At 43.2% G+C, this 24,762-nt stretch overlaps 1 protein-coding gene across 1 annotated transcript in view; it reads right to left on the reverse strand.

Annotated features, from left to right (window-relative positions):
- The window catches only part of LOC127417862 (uncharacterized), a 197,992-nt gene that overhangs the window by 161,514 nt on the left and 11,716 nt on the right, over window positions 1-24,762 (reverse strand). The gene's annotated exons all lie outside the window — the stretch shown is intronic.

Genomic DNA, 24,762 nt, shown 5'->3' on the forward strand with positions numbered 1-24,762 from the left:
GCCCCCTGGCATACGCAAATATGCGTTTCCCCCAGTGACCCTGCTTGCACAGACCCTGTGCAAGGTCAGGGAGGACAAGGAGCAGGTCGTCCTGGTAGCACCCTACTGGCCCACCCAGACCTGGTTCTCGGACCTCATGCTCCTCGCAACAGCTCCCCCCTGGCGAATTCCCCTGAGGAAGGACCTTCTTTCTCAGGGACGGGGCACTCTCTGGCACCCATGCCCAGACCTCTGGAATCTCCATGTCTGGTACCTGGATGGGACGCAGTGGTAGACACGATCACTCAGGCTAGGGCCCCCTCTACGAGGTGCCTGTATGCCTTTAAGTGGCGTCTATTTGCTAAGTGGTGCTCTATCCGACGTGAAGACCCCCAGAGATGCGCAGTCGGATCAGTGCTTTCCTTCCTGCAGGAGAGGTTGGAAGGGAGGCTGTCCCCTTCCACCTTGAAGGTGTACGTTGCCGCCATAGCAGCACACCATGACGCAGTCGACGGTAAGTCCTTAGGGAAGCATGACCTGATCATCAGGTTCCTGAAAGGCTCCAGGATGCTGAATCCCTCCAGACCATGCCTTGTTCCCTCATGGGATCTCTCCGTAGTTCTTCAGGGTCTACAAAGAGCCCCATTTGAGCCTTTGTAGTCAGCCGAGCTTAAGGCACTCTCCTTGAAGACTGCCCTCCTGACTGCGCTCACTTCTATCAAGAGGGTAGGTGACCTGCAAGCATTCTCTGTCAGCGAAACGTGCCTGGAGTTCAGTCTGGGTTACTCTCACGTGACCCTGAGACCCCGACCGGGCTATGTGCCCAAGGTTCCCACCACCCCTTTTAGGGACCAGGTGGTGAACCTGCAGGTGCTGCCCCAGGAGGAGGCAGACCCAGCCCTGTCGTTGCTGTGTCCGGTGCGCGCTTTACGCATCTATTGGGATCACATGCAGAGCTTTAGAATCTTTGAGCAGCTCTTTGTCTGCTTTGGTGCACAGCGGAAAGGAAGCGCTGTCTCCAAGCAGAGCATCGCCCACTGGCTCGTTGACGCCATAACTATGGCATATCTCGCCCAGAACATGCTGCACCCGGTAGGGCTATGAGCCCATTCTACCCGAGGTGTAGTGGCTTCCTGGGCCCTGGCCAGAGGTGCCTCTCTAACAGACATCTGCAGAGCAGTGGGCTGGGCAACACCCAACACCTTTGCAAGGTTCTACAACCTCCGGGTGGAACCGGTTTCGTCCCAGGTAGTGGCATGCAAAACAAGCGGATAAGCCCAGGATAGCCGGCCAGGTGTATCGCTTGCACATAGCGCCTTCCACCTCCCTTGGAGCTGAAGACATGCGCCATTAATTCCCAGTAGTGTTCACAAACTTTGTTCCCTGGTTGACTTCCTCCGAGCCCTGTGACAGTCGAGTTTTCGGAGAGACACGCTGCCGGCCCAGTACACGTGCTAACTAAGAGCCCTGTTCTGGGGTAGGTGCTCCGTATGTGGCGGTTCCCTGTAAGGCTAACTCCATGCGATATATATCTTCCGCTAGTTCGTTTCCCTGCTGGCAAACTGCGTCTTCCTTGGGCAGAGCCCCTCTGCCCCAGTCTCCATATTTGTAGTAACTCCTCCCCCATTGGGCAGGATATACCTTGAAGGCTCTCCACATGGTTGGAAAGACCATGTGATGTATTCTTCCACTTAAATATCCCCCCTCTCTTTGGGCGAGGTGTGGTCTCTGCGGTGTCTTCCCCTTGGGAGGGACACCCCCCCGACTAGACCTGGCGGCCCAGTTGGATAATCCCCCTTCTTTTTTAGGCAGTGGAAAAAGAGAAGGGGAAAAGAGGCCACGACTGGGTTAAGCCTGTCTCTAGCTTTGGGTAGTCGACTTGTCCCCAAAAAAGGGCCGTTCGACACTCATAACTATGTTGGGGGAGGTTACATGTCGACCTGGTGCGCTGGCTATGAGGCACACAGTAGTCTGCCCACCACACACCGCCAGTTTACGTAACACAGTTCAGCCAGTTGTGGCGTTTCGTATAGGGACCCCTAGTGTCACTACATCGACACAACGTCGAGTGAGTGACAGATAGGGAGCGTCATGGTTACTGGTTACATGTTGTGTCCCTCCTGCCACAACGCTGAACTACCCGCTGAAATGGCCTGACCTTATATCGGCTCCACAGCATAAAACCTGAATAAGTGGTTGCATACCAGCTCCTTTTATACCCATATGTCCGGGGGAGTGGCATGCAAATACCATTCGCCAATTTTCATTGGCCTTTTATCAAAGACCAGAGGTGTCTCGGGCTCCCGAGAGTGACCCCTAGTGTCACTACATCGACACAACGTCTCGTTCCCTCCATCAGGGAACGGAGGTTACACAAGTAACCATGACAATCTGTTTCTAATGGATTCATATTCCACTTGTTCCTTTATCTTGTTATTCTTTACTGTAAAAACTCCATCTGTTTGGTTTTTCCATTTTCTAAACTCCAGCTGTTGATCTCGAGGGTTCGTCACCATCTGCAGATAGAGTTTGTGTCCCAGAGCTGCGTAACAGGGATCTGTCTGATTAAACCAGCAGAACATCTCCACACCTGAAGAACACAAACATACACTCAAATCTACCAACATTCAGAACTTTCAGTTTTATCTGCAAATGTCAAAGCTTTGAGCAATAATCATGAGTTTGATCTGAAAATTGACTCACATGTATCAGTTGGTATCAGCAGCAGTCCAAAGATGAACAACATTTCTCTGATTTTGTAACAATGGCTCAGGCTGAGTGGGATCCATGTGCAGTTTATTAACACAACAAGTTCAGAGTACAAACAGGCATGGCAGCAGAGAATCGTACAAGGTAAATCCAAAGCAGAGTCAAACACTGCTATATCAACAGAGTAAGTAATAACACTCAGAAATGTAGCCGGGGCTAACAAGACTTCGCAATGAATGAACACACACATCGGGCTTAAATAGTCTGAGTGATATGAGGCAGGTGTATGGTAATCAGTCCAGGCATGTGGGCACTTGGGAAGTGTAGTTCAGTGTTAATATTCAGATGAGTGAGACCTCCGGTAGTCGACTGAGGAATCTTCACCAGCATTCGTGACAGACGTCCAGTTTCCAGAAGAGTCGAATTCCAGCAGAAGAAAGTGAATGCTGCTTGAGATTGTGAAATGAGTCTCTGGATCTGCAGGACTGAATCCTGGTTTCCAGTTCACATGTACGATCCTCACTCTGAGAGAAGCACTATCACTCATCTAAGGTTAGAATAATTTTTCAGCTTCACTAAACAAACAGGATGTGAGCTGATGACAAGTGTCTTGAGCTTGTTGTTGAAAAGTCTTAAATTTAAGTCAAAGAAAAATAGTCTGAAAAGCTCATATTTACTAGAAAATTATCAGAAATTTATTTGCATAAGATATTTGCATGACAGATATATGACACTGGCCTTAGTGTAGCGCAGAAACACATTGGAGCTAAAGCCACATTGATCATAGAGATCTGATCATGTTATATTTAAAATCTGAGGATGGTAATCTACTCTGAGGAGTGAATTCACTATGAATGAATTGTGTCACATTTATTTGCTGGTTTAGTGCTCAGTTCACTAAAGGAATTATGCAGATCAGGCAACAGTGCAAACATGGCCACAAAATCTCTCCTGAACACAGTTTATATGTGCATTTCCAATCTTGCGGACTGATTCTGAGTGTTATTTAGTGGGAGATGCAGCAGACCAACACGATCTGACACACTCTCAGCATACTGTGATCAAGATATCTTTATTATATCTTTATTAACATGCCAACAGTGTGCTTGAACACACCAAGCATCTGGATATACGAGAGGTTATAATGTTCTTTTCCATAATTTGATCATTATTTGATGAATTAATGCTGATATGATTGATAGAAAATGTAAACATCACATTTTAAATAAAATTTGTTTTACTGCCTGTTGATAGCGCAGTGTAGCTAAATTGCACCAGGGCAAACAGCATAGAGTTTTCTCAATGAAGTGCAATCTATAATGAATTTAGAAATGAGGCGTGTTTGCACTTAAAGTTAGCTAGTTATATGTTAAAACCAAGATCAGGTTGATTAAAACCTTAAATCAGAATGAAGTGCATTCTTAATTAAAAAAGTTGTGCTGGTATTAATACTGACTGTTTCTGAAGGAATGAAATGTAGATTATAAACATTTCACCTTAACAATTTGAACAATACTGACAGTTTTTACAATTCTAAAACTATGGTTGGTTTATTAGTGTTCTGCAAACCAATTAAATTAAAAGTGAAAGCACTATATGTTGAGCAAAAAGTCACAAAAAGTTTTTATAAAGATATAAAAGATTGAGTTAGACCGAGGTGCTAAAGAGCGTCAACAGCAGATCTTGTGGTGAAGATAAGGTGTCACTATACACATCTTGAGTCACATAAAAACGTCTTCTTGTGCTAAATATGAATTCAATACCACAGAAAAGACAGCAGAACAGCAGACCCTCCACAACTGACACACTTAAAATAGGAAAAGAGAGAGAGAGAGAGAGAGAGAGAGAGAGAGAAACCAACAGACATACTACAACAAAAGGACCAAAACTCTAATGTAAATAAATCCACAGGACTGATACAAAGAAGTCCTAGCGAATGTTTCAATGGAAAATGATTGAAAAACAGCACGAGCAGATGCAAAAACACGTTCAGTTTGAGCAGCCCCTTGTTCACATGACACAGCACTAGCTCAAGTTTCTCAAAGTTACATCTCAAAAAGACAGACTTTTGTTTCAGTTGATTGTTGGTACATTTCCACTGTATCCAGCGCTGTTTGTTCTTTGTATTCGTAAATATCCAGAAACTGTTCTACTGTGTGAGAACCCGCTCCAAATGATTCAGTGAGAGAGCGGACCAAACGAAATATACTGAATCGTGAATCTATTCAGATGGTTTTGCAAGCCTGTTTGGCCAATTCACTGAAAAGAACAGACTGACAAGAATATTATCATGGGTGAACAGAAGTGACTTCGCATAATGAAATTGAGTTCATTCAAATCATAAAGGCAAGGCAAGTTTATTCATATATCATGTTTCACACAAAATCGTGTAAAAGTGCTTTACAAAGAAATGATAAAATGACTACTTAATATTTTGAGGAAGCTATAGGGCAGGAACTCTTGGAGGATTGAGGATGGAGATGGGGAGTTGGAGGGATGCCTTAAAGACTGTCGCTAGAGTGAGGTAAATGGCGGTTTATATACTCTGCAGCCTGCAGGTTGATTGGCAGATTAGATGAGCAAGATCCTCCCGAACTTACATTTAAGAACTCCATCTGCTGTAGTGTGTCAAGACAGCAGGTTGATGTTTTTAGATTCTGTACTGTTTCTTTCAGAGTTTTGCCATCAGTTTCCTCGGAATCAGATATAGTGACTAATTTCAGAAGTTGTTGTGTGGGGGCTGTACATATCTGTGATGAAATCTGCTGCTGCTCTCATGAATCTTCTGTGTTGATGTCATTGTCTAAATCTTGCCATTCTCAGTTTTGATCTATAGAGCGATTTCCTCTTTTTCCTTCATAAAAGCATTACATTATCATCATCTTCACACACTTAATAATTGCAGACTGGAATTGCGGAATGGCCATCGGCAGAACCGGGACTTTTCCCGGTGGGCCAGCCCCGAAACGGGGCCGAATGTTGCCGAACGGGCGGCAACTGGCTGAAGAGGGCCGATTACTCTTCCCAGTCCACCCATAGTCCACACTGTTCGGTCCTTTCAGATAGTCTGCAGGTTTACCTCATAGATGTTTCTTCAATCATCCTTGAGTCTTTGTCATTTAATCTCTGCAGTAAATGTCCCCTCTCCATACTGAATGTCTTCCTCCATCTTCATCTTTGTCTGAGGATTAACTGCAGCATATTCTACACCTACAGTCAGGCTCAACTCTGCACACAAGAAGAAAAGAAGATGAACAAACGAGACTAATAAATAACAATGAGAGATTGTTGTTGTATTAATTTTGAATGTAAATGATGATGTATCGAAATCATTCAGTTTACAAATTCATAGAGTATAGAATAAGCCACATTTAATGCTATAAATATTTCTTATGCACATTCTATTCTGCAGATAATTTAGAGTAAGGTTTTTGTTCTTACATTGCTGTTTTAACCATGCAGGGTGCCTGCAGGATTTAATCTGAGGGTACGCACAGAAATCTGCCTAATAAACCATATATGTATGGGGGTCCGGGGGCATGCTCTCCCAGGAGATTTTTATTTGTGTGTGTGTGCAAAAAAACAACACCAAAGTGTTCAATTCTGGTGACTTTGAGATAAGCATTTGTTTTATTTTCTTGAGGATGAGTAGCATTTATGTATCTATTGGCTAAAACATTTCTTCCAGTAACCGTTCAGACAGACATAAAAACATATCTTGTTTTCGAGCTAAAAAAGCTAAACGGATCACAACAGATTGAGCAGAACGCAGGTGTCTCGAGACGTGTTTTTATCAGTTGAAGTTCTTTTTAACTTGAAACAGCATCTAAAAATGCAGCGCTCCCATGAGTGATGCTAAAAACACAGTGAAACGTGATGCAGTTTTCAAAAGACATCTATCTAGCGAATGTTTCAATGGAAAATGATTGAAAAACAGCGTGAGCTGATGCAAAAACACATTCAGTTTGAACAGCCCCTCAGATTCAGTGAGAAAGCAGACTGAATGAAATGTACTGAATCGTGAATCTAATCAGACGGTTTTGCAAGCCTGTTTGGCCAATTCACTGAAAAGAACAGACTCAAAAGAATTATTAATTCGCAAATTGGGCATTGCTAGTTCTTTTAAACAGCCAACAGAAATACGGGACACATTTCATGATTGATGAAATATTCCGAGAGTAAATATTTCTCAGGTCAGTCGGAGCGCTCATGGTATGCACAGTGCGTACACCTGTACAGCTCAGGCACCACTGTAACCATGCATTATGTTAAATTCCTAAAAAAAGTTCTGTGGTATTCACATACTTGCCAGAGCCAAATTTCACTGTTTAGTTTATGTTTTACTGGTGCTGGCTGAATGTTAATTTTATAACTTGCCAACAAACCTTTGAGCTTCATTCAGTTTTCTAAACTCATGATTTAAATGTCACTTTCTCACCTGATCTCTTGTGTTCATCCTCTTTGTTGAGTTTCTTATGAGTGATGCAAGTGTACATGAGTTCTGTATCATCACCAGTTGTTGCTAGTAAGAAACGATTATATTTAGCGTATCTTAAAGACCAATAATATGTCATTGTAACCATATTATTTTGAATGCAGATTCTTGAAATCAATATTAACTCACCTGCTGCCGGTTTGAGCTGTTTCTTCTTCTTGTAAATGTGATAAACTGAGATGACCAGCAGATTAAGGATCAAAGTGGCAAAGCCCAGTGCTAAAACAACAACCACTGCAACTATAAAAGAACTCGTCCCATGTCCTGATGTCTGTGTGCTATTGGTCACTGCAGAGGTCAGATGTGAGGTCACAGTTGCAGTAGTTGTTCCTGTAATAACACATCACTGTAGAATCAGCAGCATTCTCTCTCTGAACACATTTACACAAAACACATCAACACAATTTACTGCTGACATCATGTAATGTACAGTATTAAACTAAAGACAGTCAACCTGCATCATTATTGTTTCTGTTGCTGTTTTAATAAATCTGTGGACATTAATAGATCTCACCAGGACATCGGTTTACACTAATGGTGTTCTGTCCTTGACTGACGTGGTTGTTCACAGTGCAGGTGATGCTTCCAGAAGTTTCCTCATCCAGATGAATGATGTTATTGCCATCCTCTAGTTTTTGTCCATTCAGAGTCCAGATGAAGATGAGCTGATCCCCCTCAGAGGAGCAGGACGCTCGCTTCTCCCCACTGGACCAGCATTTGATTGACACTTTCACTGAGCCAATAGGAGCTGGAGGGAGGGACACAGTACAGTTCAAGGCATTGTTTATGTAGGAAGGCTACAATCCTAAAGTTGAACTGTGTAACTTTTCAGTGTAAAAATACTTTCTTCTATCGCAGCTTAATATGTTTACAATACATGTTCTTGAAAACTGTAAACACTGTGTCTCTGTGGTGCTATATCAAAACTACCGGATTATTTGGAATGAAACATCCAGCCTAAGCGACAACATTGACTTAACCTAACCTATGGTGTGAGTTAGGGGCATAACTAAATGTTCGATCAACAGCCGACAGGGGCGTATTCGCAAAGCTGTTTGAAAACAATGTTTATTTTTGCAATTCTGTGCGGTGGCACAGAAGCTTTAACTTTGTTTTTTCAGTATCGTGTGTCGGGTTTTGCAGAAGGACTCAAAAGCAGGGTAGGGATGTGTGAGGGAATCTTTTATCAAAAAACTGATATGAAGTTACAAACAAGAAATAAAATGACAAAAAACAACAGACTGACTGAGGAACAACCAAAATATCTTGAATCAGGTAAGAGATAAAAACAATTCAGCAGCCAAAATCAAGAAACAAGACAAAAATATACTGTATATACACAGGGCACGATGATGAGAGACAGGTGAGAAAGACTAATACATAAAAAAGGCTAAAAGGGGGTGTATAAGGAGAGCACATGGCAAACAAACACACAATAACCTACAGTGTGTATTCAAACACAGATATACACAAAAATAACAGGGCTTTCAGGACAGGATTCTGACATTGTGTAGTTTCAAAACAGTGAAGCTTATTAATTTATTCATTCATTCATTCATTTTAGCTTCATGCATATAGCTTCAGTGTAGATTGAAGTAGCCACTTTTTCAACAGTATAGGTTGAGTAGTTCACTACTTTAAATTATGAGTAGCTTGTTGCTTGACAAGTTTCAGTTTTAAAATACGTCGCTTCACCAACATTGTTAATGACAAGCACAATCACAAACAAAGCATTGAATTATCTGAAATGATGCTCAATTGATGAACAGGATTTACATTTTAGGAATTGTTTGATGTGGAAAATCTAATATCTGATTAGCCAAGAGAACTGAAAGTGACTGAACAAACTGAAAAGTAATTTAGAGCTGTTTATGTTATATCCTGAGATTATACTGTCATCAAGAGTTGTTAGACATGCGATTTGAGTTGTATATTTCTTCAGGCTGGGTAATCAGTTCAATAATTATTTTACACAACTTTGGTTGGACAACCTTTTAAATTTAAGAAAGAGTTACTGTACCTTCAATGTTCACTGGAAAATCTACTGCATGTGTTACTCTGCCGGTTGAATCATAGAGCTCTAATGTGTATGTCCCTGAATCTGTTCTCTTTACACTGTTTATAATCAGAGTCCCGTTATTAAAGATAAACTCAGATCTGTTTCTAATGGACTTATGTGTTTCATTCTTCTTCTCTTTCTTATTCTTTACTCTAAAAACTTTCTCTTTCTCATTATCGATCCACTTATATAACTCCAGGTCTTGATCTCGAGCATCCGTCACCATCTGCAGATAGAGTTTGTGTCCCAGAGCTGCGTAACAGGGATCTGTCTGATTAAACCTGCAGAACATCTCCACACCTGAAGAACACAAACACACTCAAATCTACCAACATTCAGAACTTTCAGTTTTATCTGCAAATGTCAAAGCTTTGAGCAATAATCATGAGTTTGATCTGAAAGTTGACTCACATGTTGGTATCAGCAGCATCAGCAGTCCAAAGGTGAACAGCATTTCTCTGATGTCCAGTTTCCAGAAGAGTCGAATCCCAGCAGGAGAGTGTGAATGCTGCTTGAGATTGTGAAATGAGTCTCTGGATCTGCAGGACTGAATCCTGGTTTCCAGTTCACATGTACGATCCTCACTCTGAGAGAAGCACTATCACTCATCTAAGGTTAGAATAATTTTTCAGCTGCACTAAACAAACAGGAAGTGGGCTGATGACAAGTGTCTTGAGTTTGTTGTCCAAAACCCTTAAATTTGAGTCAAAGAAAAATAGTTTTAAAAGCTCATATTTACTAGAAAATTATCAGCAATTTATTGCATAAGATATTTGCATGACAGATATATGACACTGGCCTTAGTGTAGCGCAGAAACACATTGGAGCTAAAGCCACACTGATCATAGAGATCTGATCATGTTATATTTAAAATCTGAGGATGGTAATCTACTCTGAGGAGTGAATTCACTATGAATGAATTGTGTCACATTTATTTGCTGGTTTAGTGCTCAGTTCACTAAAGGAATTATGCAGATCAGGCAACAGTGCAAACATGGCCACAAAATCTCTCCTGAACACAGTTTATATGTGCATTTCCAATCTTGCGGACTGATTCTGAGCGCTATTAGTGGGAGATGCAGCAGACCAACACGATCTGACACACTCTCAGCATACTGTGATCAAGATATCTTTATTATATCTTTATTAACATGCCAACAGTGTGCTTGAACACACCAAGCATCTGGATATACGAGAGGTTATAATGTTCTTTTCCATAATTTGATCATTATTTGATGAATTAATGCTGATATGATTGATAGAAAATGTAAACATCACATTTTAAGTAAAATTAGTTTTACCGCCTGTTGATAGCGCAGTGTAGATACATTGTGCCAGGGCAAACAGAACAGAGTTTTCTCAATGAAGTGCAATCTATAATGAATTTAGAAATGAGGCGTGTTTAAGTTTGCACTTAAAGTTAGCTAGTTATATTTTAAAACCAAGATCAGGTTGGTTAAATTCTCAATCAGAATGATGTGCATTTTGAATTAAAACAGTGATGCTGGTATTTATACTGACTGTTTCTGAAGGAATGAAATGTAGATTATAAAAATTTCATCTTATCAGTTTGAACAATACTGATAGTTTTACAATTCTAAAATTATGGTTGGTTTATTAATGTTTTGCAAACCAATTAAAGTAAAAGTGAAAGCGCTATATTTTGAGCAAAAAGTCATGAAAAGTTTTTACAAATATATATAAGTGTAAGGGGGTTCGAGGAAAAGAGGAGGCGAGAACCGGCTTGACAACTTAAATAATAATTTAATGAACAACTTAAAAACACACAATCATAAACACACATACAGTACAGCTGCCTGTAATTCTTTCTCTCGAACTGTCATCCCCTGCCGCCTTTATCCCTCGCGCGCCCCATCAGGCTGATTGGGGACCGGGCGTGCGTCATTCCAGTCTGACCCCACCCTCCTTGGCTCTACACTCCTCCCGGCATTGCCTCAGGCCGGGGAGCCCCCGGCATGACGTATATCCCCTCTTCCTCTCCGGGGGGCGTGCCTTGCGCCCCGACTGCTGGCGGGTCATCCCCGCCTTCCTCGACCTGGGAGGAGACAGGAGGGGAAAAACAACAACAAAATAAAATAGGCGAGGGAAAGGCCAACACAGAGCGACAGAGAGAGAGAGAGAGAGAGAGAGAGAAAAAGAAACTCACCGGTTCTCTGATGCACCGTCGCGTGGTCCTCGATCACTCCTCCACCCTCTCAGGCGGACGGCAGCCGCTCCTCCCCGGGCGGACTGGAGTCAGACCTCCGACCCCCAGTGGACAGAACGCCCCTCCGCGTTCCCGCCGTCCCGTGGGGACAATCCTCCGCCCCTAGCAGCGGCCCTACCACTCCAGGCGGTCGGGGAGTTGCTTCCCTCCTCCCCCCACGGACGGCGGTCTTCTCTCGACCCCTCCGTGTTCCCAGGGGACGGCAGGGCACTCCTCCGCCCCCGGCAGCGGCTCCCTTGCTCCAGGCGGTCGGGGAGTCCCGTCCCCACTCGCCTCACGGACGGCGGCCATTCCCCGCATCCGGGTGGTCGGGTTACTCCGTCCCCCATCGGATGGCAGCGGCACTCCCCTGGGTGGACGGCAGTGTCGAGGACTCTGCGACGGGAATCCCTCCTCCTTCCCGGGTTTCGGCACCAGTGTAAGGGGGTTCGAGGAAAGGAGGAGGCGAGAACTGGCTTGACAACTTAAATAATAATTTAATGAACAACTTAAACAAAACACACAGTCATAAACACACACACAGTACAGCTGCCTGTAATTCTCTCTCTCTCAAACTGTCGTCCCTGGCCACATTTATCCCTTGCGCGCCCCATCAGGCTGATTGGGGACCGGGCGTGCGTCATTCCAGCCTGGCCCCACCCTCCTTGGCTCTACAATAAGATTGAGTTAGACCGAGGTGCTAAAGAGCATCAGCAGTAGATCTTGTGGTGAAGAGAAGGTGACACTATACACATCATGAGTCATATAGAAACATCTTCCTGTGCTAAAAATGAGTTCAACACCACAGAAAAGACAGCAGAACAGCAGACCCTCCACAACTGACACAATTAAAATAGGAAGAGAGAGAGAGAGAGAGAGAGAGAGAGAGAGAGAGAGAGAGAGAGAGAGAGAGAGAAACCAACAGACATACTACAACAAAAGGACCAAAACTCTAATGTAAATAAATCCACAGGACTGATACAAAGAAGTCCATCTGACAAGAATGTTATCATGGGTGAACAGATGTGACTTTGCATAATGAAATTGAGTTCATTCAAATCATAAAGGCAAGGCAAATTTATTCATATATCATGTTTCACACAGAATGGTAATTCAAAATGCTTTACAAAGAAATTATAAAATGACTACTTAATATTTTGAGGAAGCTATAGGGCAGGAACTCTTGGAGGATTGAGGATGGAGATGGGGAGTTGGAGGGATGCCTTAAAGACTGTCGCTAGAGTGAGGTAAATGGCGGTTTATATACTCTGCAGCCTGCAGGTTGATTGGCAGATTAGATGAACAAGATCCTCCCGAACTTACATTTAAGAACTCCATCTGCTGTAGTGTGTCAAGACAGCAGGTTGATGTTTTTAGATTCTGTGTAGAGTGCAGCTTTCACTTTGCATGAATGCCTGCTGACATGGCTCTGTCCACTGGACTGGATCTGGTGCCCCCTTTTTAGTAAGATCAGTCAGCAGGCTGGTGACAGTCTAATAGTTAGGCACAAATCTACAATAATAGCCAGCCAGCCAGCCCCAGGAATTGTCTCACCTCCTTTTTGGTCTTAGGCCTCAGACAGGCTGCAGTCACTGCGGTCTTATCAATTTGGGGCCGCACCTGTCCATGACCCAAATGGAAGCCCAGATATCATACTTCCACCTGTCCAACTGCACACTTCTTAGGGTTTGCCGTGAGTCCCGCCCATCTCAACGACATCAGGACAGCCCTCAGATGCTGCAGGTGCCACTGTCAGTCATTACTGTAAACAACGATATCGTCCAGATAGGCAGCGGCATAAGCAGCGTGCGGTCTGAGGATTCTGTCCGAGCCGCTGAAACATAGCCGGGGCCCCGAACAAACCAAAAGGAATGGTGACAAATTGGTGTAAGGCACACGGTGTTGAATAAAAGCGAGCTGCCCCTAACTGATCAAGCAGTTCATCAATACGAGGCACTGGATATGCATCAAATTTATGCAATATTGAAATATTCTTCTAAAAATATTCATTTCTATTCTGCAAAAGAAAGAAATGTCTCTGGAATTGCATGAGGGTGAGTAAATGATGAGAGAATTTTCATTTTTGGGTAAACTATCCCTTTTAATATATTATATATATATATACAGTTTCTATGTTCATTGTCTAGTTATTTTTATTTAAAGGTTTTACGGCCCCTACTTCATTGTACTGAAAAAAGGCGGTGGGTTGAGGCCAATCTTGGACCTACGGTACTGAACCGGGCTTTACACAGACTCCCGTTCAAGATGCTGACGCAAAAATGCATACTGGCGAGCATCCGGCATCAAGATTGGTTCACGGCGGTAGACCTGAAGGACGTGTACTTCCACGTCTCGATTCTACCTTGACACAGACCCTTCCTGCGGTTTTCATTTGAGGGTCAGGCGTATCAGTACAAGGTCCTCCCTTTCGGTCTGTCTTTGTCCCCTCGTGTCTTCACGAAGGTCGCAGAGGCAGCTCTTGCCCCATTAAGGGAAGTGGGCATTCGCATTCTCAACTATCTCGATGACTGGCTAATCCTAGCTCACTCTCAGGATATGTTGTGTGCACACAAGGACCTGGTGCTCTCGTACCTCAGCCGACTAGGGCTTTGGGTCAACTGGGAAAAGAGCAAGCTCCTCCTGGTTCAGAGCATCTCTTTTCTCGGTTTGGAGTTGGACTCAGTCTTGTTGACAGCGTGCCTAATGAACAAGTGTGCACAGTCAGTGCTGACCTGTTTGAAGGTGTTCAAACAGAAAACAGCGGTTCCACTGAAACTCTTTCAGAGGCTCCTGGGGCATATAGCATCCTCAGCAGTGGCCACTGCTGTCGGGTTGATGCATATGAGACCGCTTCAGCACTGGCTTCAGACTCGAGACACCGAGTACGAGATTACTACAGAAGCCTCCAAAAGGGGCTGGGGTGCAGTTTGCAATGGGCACACAGCTGCCGGCTTATGGATGGGCCCGCGGCTGTGTTGGCACATCAACTGCCTCGAGTTGCTGGCAATTCTGCTCGCCCTACAGAGGTTCCGGCCGTTGATCCAGGGCAAGCATGTGTTAGTTGGGACAGACAACATGGCAATGGTAGCATATGTCAACCGTCAAGGCAGTCTGCGCTCCCGTTGTATGTCACAACTCGCCCGCCATCTCCTCCTCTGGAGTCAGCAGCACCTCAAGTCTCTGCGAGCCACTCACATCCCGGGTGACCTCAACACTGCAGCAGACACACTGTCACGGCAGGTTACCCTCCGGGGAGAGTGGAGACTCCACCCTCAGGTGGTCCAGCTGATCTGGAGTCGATTCGGACAGGCACAGGAAGACCTGCTCGCATCCCAAGAATCCTCCAACTGCCCACTCTGGTATGCCCTGACCGAGGCACCTCTTGGTATAGACACGCTGGCACACAGCTGGCCCCCTGGACTTCGCAAATATGCGTTTCCCCCAGTGAGTCTACTTGCACAGACCCTGTGCATGGTCACGGAGGACGAGGAGCAGGTCGTCCCGGTTGCACCCTACGGGCCCACCCAGACGTGGTTCTCAGACCTCACTCTCCTATCGACAGCCCCCCCCCCCCCGGCGAATTCCCCTGAGGAAGGACCTTCTTTATCAGGGACGGGGTACCCTCGACCAGACCTCTGGAATCTCCATGTCTGGCCCCTGGATGGAATGCGGAAGATCTAAGCGGTCTACCACCCGCGGTGGTAGACACGATCACTCAGGCTAGGGTCCCCTCTACTAGGCGTTGTATGCCTTTAAGTGGCGTCTGTTCGCTAAGTGGTGTTCTTCCCGACGTGAAGACCCCCAGAGATGTGCAGTCGGATCGGTGCTTTCCTTCCTGCAGGAGAGGTTGGAAGGGCGGCTGTCCCGGTAGGGCTTCAGGCCCATTCTACCAGGGGTGTAGCGGCCTCCTGGGCCTTGACCAGGGGCGCCTCTCTAACAGACATTTGCAGAGCAGTGGGCTGGGCAACATCCAACACCTTTGCGAGGTTCTACACTGTCTGGGTGGAACCGGTTTTGTCCCGTGTAGTGGCACGCACAAGCAGGTACGTCCAGGACAGCCGGCCGGGTGTATCGCTTGTGCATAGTGCCTTTCACCTCCCCTGAGCTGAAGATGTGCGCCATTAACTCCCAGTGGTGTTCCCTGGTTGATTTCCTCCAAGTCCTGTGGCAGACGAGTTTGTGGAGAGACTCACTGCCAGCTCAGTACACCTGCTGGTGCTCCGCATGTGGCGGTTCCCCATAGGTAACCCCATGTGACGTATATCTTCCGCTAATTCGTTTCCCTGTTGGCAAACTGCATCTTTCTTGGGCAGAGGCCCCTCTGTCCCAGTCACCATGCTTGTAGTAACTCCTCCCCCGTAGGGTAGGACCTACCATGGGACTTCTCCACATGGCATACTTCCGACATAGGTCGGCAAGACCATGTGACATTTTCCACTTAAATCCCCCCCCCCCCCGGGTGGGGTGTGGTCTCCGCGGTGTCTTCCACTTGGGAGGGACACCCCCCCGACTAGACCTGGTCGGCCCAGTCGGTTAATCCCCCTTTTTTGGGGGGATCGGAAAAAAAAGGGGGATAAGAGGCCACGACTGGGCTAGCCCGTCTCTATCTTTTGGGTAGTCGACTTGTCCCCAAAGGGCCGTTTGATACTCATAACAGTGTTGTGGAAGGTTACGTGTTGGCCTGGTGCGCTGGCTATGAGGCACACAGTGGTCTGCCCGTCACACATCGCCAGTTCACATAACACAGTTCAGCCAGTTGCTGCGTTTTGTATAGGGACCGCTTGTGTCACTACATCAACACAATGTCGAGTGAGTGACAGATAGGGAACATCCTGGTTACTTGCCTAACCTCCGGTCCCTGATGGAGGGAACAAGACGTTGTGTCCCTCCTGCCACAACACTGAACTACCCACTGAAATGGCTGGGACCTTGTCTCGGCTCCTCAGCATAAAACCTGAATGAGTGGTTGCATACCAGCTCTTTAATACCCGTATGTCCAGGGGAGTGGTATGCAAATACCACTCGCCAATTTTCATTGGCCTTTTATCAAAGACCAGAGGTGTCTCGGGCCCCCAAGAGTGACCCCTAGTGTCACTATATCGGTCACAACGTCGGTTACGCAAGTAACCAGGACGTTTTTTGTTGAAACATTTTTTCCCCTGAAATTAACCTGTAACTTGTGTCTAATTACATTCTAAAAGTGGCTGGATTAACAATGACTCAACTGGCAACACAAGCTTTGAGGTAAAAAAAATAAAATTAAAATAAAATAACCCAGTATCTGTTTGTTGTACTGAAACACTTCATAGAGATCTGTTACTGTCAATACTCAACTTCACCACACGAGCGTTCATAGGACTCAAGATGGTGCAGAGTATGGCTGCTGCGTTGCGAGCTCCAACACAACATGGTAGTGTTTTGTTTGTTTTGTTTGCAATTCTTGTGTTTTTTGTCTTGGATATTGTCTGCCTTATTGTCTACAACAGACAAACACTTTTGGACATTGGTTCAGCAATTGCACACCGTAAACCAGACTTCAGATTCCTCAATGCCGACCCGCTGTTTACAAACATGCAAGCGGAGCCCTTTGTCTGGGCTGCATGGCCACGGAAACACAGGAGGAAAAGGGGAAACAGAGCCGGCGTTCTCATCAGAGTAAGATGCCGTGCAAATCGACCCCCGCTACCTAGTATTCTACTGGCAAATGTTCAGTCTCTGGATAACAAGCTCTTTGAGCTGAAAGTGTGGATCTCTTTCCAACGAGAGACGAGGGACTGCTGCATTATCTGCTTTACGGAAACTTGGATGTCTGCGGAAATTCCAGACTCAGCCATTGAACCCGCAGGGTTCTCCGTGCACCACACGGAGAGAGCGAAAGACCTCTCAGTTAAAAGCAGAGGTGGTGGTGTATATTTTATGATCAACTAATCCTGGTGTGATCAGAGGAACCTAGATTCTATCAAGTCTTTCTGCTCTCCTGATCTGGAATTTCTCATGCGTCTGTGTCAACCATTCTGGCTACTGAGGGAATTCACAGCGGTCATTATCACTGCTGTATACATCCCACCACAAGCCGATACAGACCGGGCACTCAAGGAACTGTACGGGATTATAAGCAAGCAGGAAACCGCGCACCCTGAGGCCGTGTTCATTGTGACCGGGGACTTTAATAAAGCCAGTTTCAAATCAGTCGCACCAAAATACCACCAGCGCATTAGTTTCAACACACGAGGGGACTGGGTTTTGGACCATTGCTACTCTCCCTTCCGGGATGGCTACAAATCCCTCCCCCGCCCACCATTTGGCAAATCGGACCACTCTTCCATTCTGCTTCTGCCCGTTTACAGGCAGAAACTGAAACAGGAAGCACCCACTCTCAGAACGATCCAGCGCTGGTCAGACCAATCAGACTCTACGATACAGGACTGTTTTGATCACACGGACTGGGAGATGTTCCGGTCTGCCTCTGATGACGACATTGAGCTTTACGCTGATAGCGTAATGTGTTTCATCAGAAAGTGCGTAGAGGACGTCGTTCCGACCAGAACAACACGGATCTATCCGAACCAGAAGCCATGGATTAATAGCGATGTTCGCGCGGCACTTAATGTGCGGACCTCCGCTTTTAATTCCGGGAACGTGGAGGAGCATAAACAAGCCAGTTATGCCCTCTGAAAAACAGCAAAACGCCAGTACAGGAAAAAGATTGAAGGACAGTTTAACACCACCAACTCTAGAAGAATGTGGCAGGGAATTAACATCATCACGGACTTTAAAGGGAATAAAAACTCTGCCGTGAACACCGCTGCTTCTCTCCCAGATGAGCTAAATACTTTTTATGCTCGTTTCGAGGGAAATAACACCGCCCTCGCGGAGAGAGCTCTCGTGGCCGAAGCTACAGAGGTTAGTTCACTCTCCGTCTCTGTAGCGGATGTAACCCGATCCTTCCGACGGGTGAATATCCGCAAAGTCGCGGGCCCAGACGGCATTCCGGGCTGCGTCATCAGAGTGTGTGCGAACCAGCTGGCTGGTGTTTTTATGGACATTTTCAACCTTTCCCTCAATTTGTCTGTAGTCCCCACATGCTTTAAAACATCCACCATTGTGCCTGTTCCAAAGCAATCAAAAATCACTTGCTTAAATGACTGGCGTCCTGTTGCTCTGACCCCCATCATCAGCAAATGCTTTGAGAGACTAATCAAAGATTACATCTGCTCTGTGCTGCCTCCATCACTAGACCCATTGCAGTTTGCTTACCGCAACAACCGCTCCACTGATGATGCCATTGCATCTACAATACACACTGCTCTCTCCCACCTGGAAAAAAAGAACACTTATGTGAGAATGTTGTTTGTAGACTACAGCTCAGCATTCAACACCATAGTGCCCTCCAAGCTTGATGTGAAACTCCGGGCTCTGGGCTTAAACAGCCCGCTGTGCAGCTGGATCCTGAACTTCCCTGTCAAGCAGACGCCAGGTGGTTAGAATAGCCAGCAACATCTCCTCATCACTGACCCTCAACACTGGAGCCCCACAGGGCTGTGTTCTCAGCCCACTCTTGTATTCCTTGTACACACATGACTGTGTGGCAACACATAGCTCCAATGCCATCATTAAGTTTGCTGATGACACGACGGTGGTAGGTCTGATCACTGACAATGATGAAACAGCCTACAGAGAGGAGGTGCACACTCTGACACACTGGTGTCAGGAGCATAACCTCTCTCAACGTCAGCAAGACAAAGGAGCTTGTGGTGGACTTCAGAAGAAAAGACAGAGAACACAGTCCCATCACCATCAGTGGAGCACCAGTGGAGAGAGTCAGCAGCTTCAACTTCCTGGGTGTCCACATCACTGAGGAACTCACATGGTCCATCCACACTGAAGTTGTTGTGAAGAAGGCTCATCAACGCCTCTTCTTCCTGAGACGGCTGAGGAAGTTTGGAATGAACCGCCACATCCTCACACGGTTCTACACCTGCACTGTAGAGAGCATCCTGAATGGCTTCATCTCCGCCTGGTACGGCAATAGCACCGCCCACAACCGCAAAGCACTGCAAAGGGTGGTGCGAACTGCCAGACACATCATCGGAGGTGAGCCTCCCTCCCTCCAGGACATATATACCAGGCAGTGTGTGAAAAAAGCTCAGAGGATCATCAGAGACTCCAGCCACCCGAGCCATGGGCTGTTCTCACTGCTACCATCAGGCAGGCGGTATCGCAGCATCAGGACCCGCACCAGCCGACTCCACGATAGCTTCTTCCCCCAAGCAATCAGACTTTTGAACTCTTGATCTCCCACGATCAAAATACATCTGCACTGCACTTTATTACTCTTACTCTTATATCTCACACCGGACTGTCATAAATTATATTATTATTATATTATATTCTCTCTTAACAACTTACTATCAACCAACAGCCTGAATGTCAATACAGTACAATACAACCTACTGTACATTCTATTTATACTATATCTACTTTTTTTTATTGAATAATGTGTATCTATATTGTGTGTATTGTATACTGTACAGTGTATGTTATTATTTGTATATTGTGTTTGTAATTATGTGTATATTAGACTTTAAATTGTGCTGTGTTAATCTGATGTTATTGTAAATTGGTATATGTCTCATCACTGTCACGACTGCTATGTTGATCGGAACTGCACCCAAGAATTTCACACACCATTGGACTTGTGTATATGGCTGTGTGACAATAAAAGTGATTTGATTTTGATTTGGGGCCATCATACACCACAGTTCAGAATCTGTTGCTGTATTTACAGTACACCTGTTTCACTTTCTAGATATTTTGATATAAAACTGGCACTTTGGTCAATATTTCCTGCAGTTCTGAGGTTTCCAGTATATATATCTATATATATATACTGGATATACATGGATATGTATAGTAAATATTATATATATTTTACATATAAACAAAACAATTTTTTTTAAAGAACAAATTATTTATTTATCTTGAAGCATAAGTCATGACATTCAATATTAGTTTTATGAAAATCTATTGTACAGTATATTCTGTTCTAGATACAAAGCGTTTTCTCTTACACATGTATGGTTTAGTATCGTGTATATTAATCACACTACTACATCCTTAGAGTTGAAGTTAACACTTTACTTGTTATTTTCCAGTTTTAATATACAGACACTTATCAAGGGATCTCCTCTTCAACTGCCTTAATAAGGTAAGAACACAATACTCAGTATACATAGCGACATCTAGTGGTTACTACAGTATACTACATATGGGTAAATTACAATAAATCAGCATCAATGAAACAATCTTGTACCTTTCTGTCCAACTTTAAAATTTAGTCTAACATTTGCTTAATTGAGGCATTTATTTAGCGTGATTAACTCAAAGTGATACATCACTTCACAGGAAGCGGAGAGGAAAATGTACCCACCTGTCATTGTGAACTACCTTAATAAAGGGATTTAAAGGGATAGTTCACCCCCAAAATTAAAATTCTCTCATCATTTACTCGCCCTCATGCCATCCCAGATGCGTATGACTTTCTTTCTTCTGCAGAACACAAATGAAGATTTTTATAAGAATATTTGAGCTCTATAGGTCTATACAATGCAAGTGAATGGTGACCAGAACTTTGAATCTCCAAAAAGCACATAAAGGCAGAATAAAAGAGGGACTTCAGTGGTTTAATCCATGTCTTCTGAAGCGATATGATAGGTGTGGGTGAGAAACAGATCAATATTTAAGTGCTTTTTTACTATAAATCTCCACTTTCACTTTCACAACAACATTCTTCTTTTGTTTTTTGGTGATTCGCATTCTTTGTGCATATCGCCACCTACTGGTCGGGGATGGTCAAATGTGTAGATTTATAGTAAAAAGGGACCCTTTTTTTTCTTTTTGGGTCATCTTCAGGAGTGAGCGGTTCTCAGCGCGGACAAACTGGTGGATTAATTTGGTGAAATAAGAGTTGTATCAGTGTTTTATCTATTAAAATAATTACTGTTTACTAGAAAATGCAAAGATACCATTTCATAATAAGAACAGGACAGCTCTTATGACATAACTGTTATTAGACGCCATGCAGTGTCGGCTTTGCTAGCCTATAATGCCCACTGGATTGTTAATAAGCTTGTGATTCACTTTTTCTGAATTTTGAGTTATGCAATCATCGCATTCAGGCAAAATTTACCAGTCTGAATCCAAAATAGATCACCAATGTGATTCATTTAGTTTATTCATAGCCTATAACATAACACCTTGGGCCCTAATTTAAGAGCGCTAGCATTAAGTGTAGCTCTATGCTTTAAGTCATAAGCACAAAGTCGAAATCGCACACACGAAATCGTTTGGCGAAATCGCACACGCACAGAGCAAATGGGCTGGATTAAGTGTAATTTAATTCTGAGGTTTTCTCCAGTTATTATTCCACCGTCTGCATCCTATAGTATAGTTTATTCCCTCAAGCACCAGCAATATAAACAAAGACAGCACATTCATAACAAGTTGGTAGTGTAAATGGACTGTAAGCAATGAATTAGTAGAATTGAAAATTACGTTCTTTTGTGCATTAAAATGTGTCCTTGATGATTGTCAGTCATATTTCTATGACAGTGACACACTCATTTTATACACATGAAAAATGTGATTCTCGTCAGGATTTGGATGTACGTTACATTACAGAGAATTTAAGTATTATTCATCATATTCATCTTCTGACACACAAATCATGGCTAGTATTAACAGTGATTGAATCGGCACGCACTTCACTTCTACCGGTCGATTTTGATCAAATAAATTAATTTATTAAAACACGATAAAAATAAATCACAAATATTTCTAAATTGAAATTACACTTCAAACGAAACAAAAATATAATTAAAATAAGGAAGTGGTCAAAAAATCATATACCAATTCCAAATATTTTACTCTCTCCATCTTCTTCCTCCGGCACCTTTTGCAGTGACTTAAAATCACTCCTCGACAACAGGTGGAAAAATACATTTAGACTTACAAATTAGACCATAAATACAATTGTAAATTTAAACAAAATAATAATAATTGAAAAATAAACCATGACCTATAGATAGTTTAACACAAATCTCTTTTTTTGTTCATATAAGACACACAGAACACTGAAAATAAAGTAGAACATCAAATTATGTCCCTGACAATCAAAGTTTGGACATGAACTTTATTACCACCTGCTGGTGGAATCTCCAAACTGCAAATGTAGGAACTAAGTTCAAACATTGCGCTGAGGTCTTCAAACGTCTTAGCGCAACAACCTATTTCTCAAGAAAATAGCGAACTGTGCTTTGCATTACCACTACATTAACATACAATACACCCACAGTTTGTGCGCATACACCCACAGACAGCACAAACACTCCCACCCACGGCCACTTATGCTTTGTGGCACAAAAATTGCGATTAGAATTAGTGCTCTCAAGAAAATTTGATAAGACGTTGCGCACGGTCGTTGCATGTAGCGCTGCGCTTTGCACGCTTACGAAAATAGAGCCCCTTGTCAAAACCGGACACGAGCGTCGGCGGAGACTTTGTAGACATAAAGGCCATTTTACATCACTCGTGTCATGAGCTTCAGGACTTCAACACACCACTCAACGCAAGCATCATGCAGAGCTGTGACCTCCGTTTAAAAAGCATTGGTGTGCATGACACGGTAAAAATAAAAACATGTATTTGAGTTTTCAGAAGAAAAAAATTGTGGCCATTGCTTCATTCATTGCTGAAAGTGTTAAAGAGCATTCGTTGAACGTCCTGGGATGCTTGAGGTGAGTTTAAAAACTGAAGTCTTAGGATGCTCGTAAACAATAAGGTAACTATGAATGAATAAAAAGAAATTATGAGACATTCAATAATGTATAAAGTCTGGGTTTTCCATCAGTCAGGCAAATGCTTGTGTGAAAAATCACAAATTTTTTGTTTTGTTTATTGTTTATTGTTCTACAAGCTCTTTATTAAAAGTTTTGTAAAATGAGATTAAATGTTATTATTAATATTTAACCAAAATAAAGGAAGTACCATGTTAACACTTTTGATTATGGTGTGGTTTATTATACAATATTTTTAAAGAATAAATAAAAATAATAATAATAATAATATATATATATATATATATATATATATATATATATATATATATATATATATATATATATTAATCCATTTATGAGATAAAATTAACCAGCATTTGGGTTGAATAAATAACCCATTTTGCTGGGTTAAAATTAACAGCCCAATTTGCTGGGTTAGATTATCCCAACGTGTGTTCTGTCCCATATTTAATCAGCGACTCATTTTTTAGAGTCCCACTGGAGTCTTATGGATTCATTTTATGCTGCCTTTATGTGATTTTTGAAGATTCAAAGTTCTGGTCACCATACACTTGTATTGTATGGACCTACAGAGCTGAAATATTCTTCTAAAAATCTTCATTTGTGTTCTGATGAAGAAAGAAAGTCATACACATTTGGGATGGCATGAGTATGAGTAAATGATGAGATAATTTTCATTTTTGGGTGAACTATCCCTTTAATTTAGCTCAATTCAGGTGTGTTTTCTATGCAGTTGTGCATGAGAGTAAAGCACATGAGATGCGACTGTTACAGCTATTAACATGACATTTAAGTCAGTTAAGAAGACACACATGTTATAAAATGACCAAATAACATTTATTATTATTATTATTATTATTATTATTATTATTATTATTATTAAACAGTCATTAACTCACAGGATATGAACCTGGAGGAATATATATTCAATAATTCAATATATAAAAATATATATTATATAAAAATACATGAGGATGTATTATACAAATGTTTATATTACAGTTATATGCATTTACATGAGTTTATTGTTATCTTACTTGAAAACCGTAATCTGGACGAATTAATCACTGCAAATGTTTTAAAGGGTGTTTGATTACTAGTTTGTCAGTACTTGAGAGTACACACAGTCTTCCTGTTCTTTATACTGATGTCGAATGTTTGATACAGCTGGAGTGAACGTCACCTCTCCATACTGAACATCTTCCTCCTTTATCTTCATCTTTTTGTGAGAACTGACCACAGCATACTCCACATCAGCTGTCGAGTTCGACTCTACAGACAGGAAGAACAGATGATGATAAGATTAGAATAAACTCTGACTATTGACTGCAGAATTATGAACTCATTATGAACTGACCTGCTGTTGGTTTGAGCTGTTTCTTCTTCTTGTAAATGTGATAAACTGAGATGACCAGCAGAATAAAGATTACAGTAGTAGAGCCCAACACAATCAGAG

Source organism: Myxocyprinus asiaticus, chromosome 27, assembly GCF_019703515.2.
Source record: "Myxocyprinus asiaticus isolate MX2 ecotype Aquarium Trade chromosome 27, UBuf_Myxa_2, whole genome shotgun sequence".
Lineage (NCBI taxonomy): Eukaryota > Metazoa > Chordata > Actinopteri > Cypriniformes > Catostomidae > Myxocyprinus > Myxocyprinus asiaticus.